The sequence below is a fragment of the Magnolia sinica genome, chromosome 12 (assembly GCF_029962835.1).
Source record: "Magnolia sinica isolate HGM2019 chromosome 12, MsV1, whole genome shotgun sequence".
NCBI classification, from domain to species: Eukaryota; Viridiplantae; Streptophyta; class Magnoliopsida; order Magnoliales; family Magnoliaceae; genus Magnolia; species Magnolia sinica.
In genome coordinates, this window is record NC_080584.1 from 20,403,665 (window position 1) to 20,406,602 (window position 2,938).

Consider the following 2,938-nt stretch of genomic DNA (forward strand, 5'->3'; position numbering starts at 1 on the left):
GCCCTACATCATTCATTACGCGAGTAGGACTCTAAATCCCGCCAAGTGAACTACTCGACTACGGAAAAGGAACTCTTAGCCGTAGTGATTCGCCTTGGACAAATTTAGGTCCTACTTGATCGGATCCAAGATCATTATCTACACGATCATGCGGCACTTAAGTATCTTCTTTCTAAGAATGATTCTAAGCCCCGCTGATACGATGGATCCTCCTACTTCAAGAATTTGATTTGGAAATTAAAGATAAAAAGGGAGTAGAGAACGTAGTGGCCGATCACCTTTCTCGCCTTAATACCTCCGATTCCCTTGAGGCAACCCATATCAATGATATGTTCCCGGATGAACAACTGTTTCGAGTCTCCCATTCACCTTGGTTCGCCGATATTGCTAATTATCTTGCTACAGTGCCATACCGACATAAATGGACTACGCAAGATAAGAAGAAATTTTTCACCGAGGTGCGCAACTTTTTCTCGGGATGATCCTTACTTATTTAAATATTGCCCGACCAAATTCTAAGGAGATGTGTACCAGGACGATGAGCATCGAGCATCATCTCCTTCTCACTCGAGGCCTCGTGGTGGTCACTTTTCTCGCTAAAAAGACCACGGCCAAGATTCTGCAGTGTGGCTTTTATCGCCCACTATGTTCAGGGACACTCATGAGTTTTGCAAAGCTTGTGAGCATTGTCAGAAATTGGGAGCATTGTCCCGTCGAAATATGATGCCCTTAAATCCCATCCTTATCATTGAAGCATTTGATTGCTGGGGCATCGATTTCATGGGACCATTCCCCCAATCGTTTGGAAATCTGTATATTTTGCTCGCCGTGGATTATGTCACTAAATGGGTTGAAGCGATTCCGTGTCGAAAGAATGACCATCGCACGGTCATTAAATTCCTGAAAGAGAACATCCTTTCTCGATTCGGAACGCCTCGAGCCATCATTAGTGATGGGGTCTCACACTTTTGTAATAGACCATTCGAGAGCTTAATGAAGAAATACGGTATCTCTCATAAGGTAAGCACCCCATACCATCCGCAGACAAGTGGACAAGCTGAGATTTCCAATAGGGAGATTAAACACATTTTGGAGAAAACGGTTAACCCAGATCGTAAGGATTGGTCAATCCGATTGACCGATGCCTTATGGGCATACCGTACTGCCTTTAAAACCCCTATTGGAATGTCTCCCTTTAGACTTGTCTATGGCAAAGCTTGTCACTTGCCTGTGGAGTTGGAACATAAAGCGTACTGGGCGATCAAAAATCTTAATTTCAATCTGGACAACGCTGGCTCGCTACGCAAACTTCAATTGAATGAACTTGAAGAAATCCGGAATGATGCGTACGATAATTCGAGAATTTACAAGGACAAGATGAAAGCATTTCATGACCAACACATTTTGCGAAAATCATTCACGCCTGGTCAGAAGGTCCTTTTGTACAATTCTCGATTACATCTCTTCCCGGGTAAGCTTCGATCTCGTTGGACCGGCCCTTACATTGTTGTTACTATTTTTCCTCATGGGGCCGTTGAGATAAGAGATCCCGACAATGGCAAGGAATTTAAAGTCAATGGCCATCGATTGAAACCATTTGTCGAGAAATTTGATTCAGAGGACATGTCCATGCCTCTGACTGATCCTGTTTACCCGGACTGATCTCCTAGTCTGATGGAGGTATAGGTAGGTTTATTGCTTTCATAGGATTATGGTAGTTGCTTTGGTCTGGCTGAAGACGTCAAACTTAGCGCTCCTGGGAGGCAACCCAGTTTTTCAACTTATTTCATTTTCCTAGCAAGTTCAATGTTTGTGGGTAACATTACTGCAAACCCTCACGAGACTACAACTCGTCCACTAGGGGTAACCTAGGGGTTTAAAGGCTTGTTGCATGCGCTAAATGCAATCGAGAGCACCTGCGAAAGTGGTATAGGTAGGATTTTATTTTTGTTAGTTTTGTGTTACTTTCTCTCTCGTGCTGACCGGATCCCATGCTGCGATCTCTTGGAAAGTCTCTCACGATTCATCATCCAGGTACTATCTTCCCTTCACTTTTTCTTTACTTTTGTTGTTCTAGGCGCATTCCATACTCATATCCTTTACATTGAGGACAATGTAGCTTTTAAGTTGGGGGTGGGAGATTAGGTTACCTAATCAGTATTATCTTGAGCAAAAATTGTGAAAATTTTTAAATTTTCTCTGGACTTTCTGGTGAATTCAAAGTAATTGGACGACCATATTTGATTTAGAATTACAGGATATGGAATGTTGGTGATTTACTGCTCTTGGATTCAGTTGCTCGTTAGATTTCACAGTTAAGTTTAATCCATGATTAGAAGTTGTAAACATTGATTGAGTCATGATTTCACATGTCACATCTCGCTTACACATTAAGATTTCAGTTTGAAACTGAAGGGTTAATTTGGTGATCAGTAAGCATAGAAGGAACCAACTTGAACAATTGCCCGTCAAGATCAATTAAAAGGAAGAGATACCGTTGAGAAAGGTTAGGCAAAGAATCTTCACTATAGGTTTGCTCCCTATAAGTGTGGACTTCATTCAAAAAAAAAAAAAAAAAAAAAAAAAAAAAAAAAAAAAAAAAAAACCTGAAGGAATGAAAAGATGATCTTTGAGGCAAGCTTTGGTTATTATGAATTCTCTTGTTGATTACCGACGATACCCTGAAATAAAGAATTGAATATTAATGTTTAAAGTTGGGATTACACTTTACATCTGTGGAACTCAATGTTTAGAATTATTTCTAATTAAGGGACTAATACTTTGAATGAAGTTTATCGTGTGTTTGAGTCTAAGAGAGAGTAAGGCCCAACATTCGGGAATTGTTGAATTCTGAATATCTATATTTTTTTTTTTTTTTTTTTTTTTTTTTCCAAAATCACTCGAGTTCATAGAAATTCTCCTGTAATTCTCAACTTAT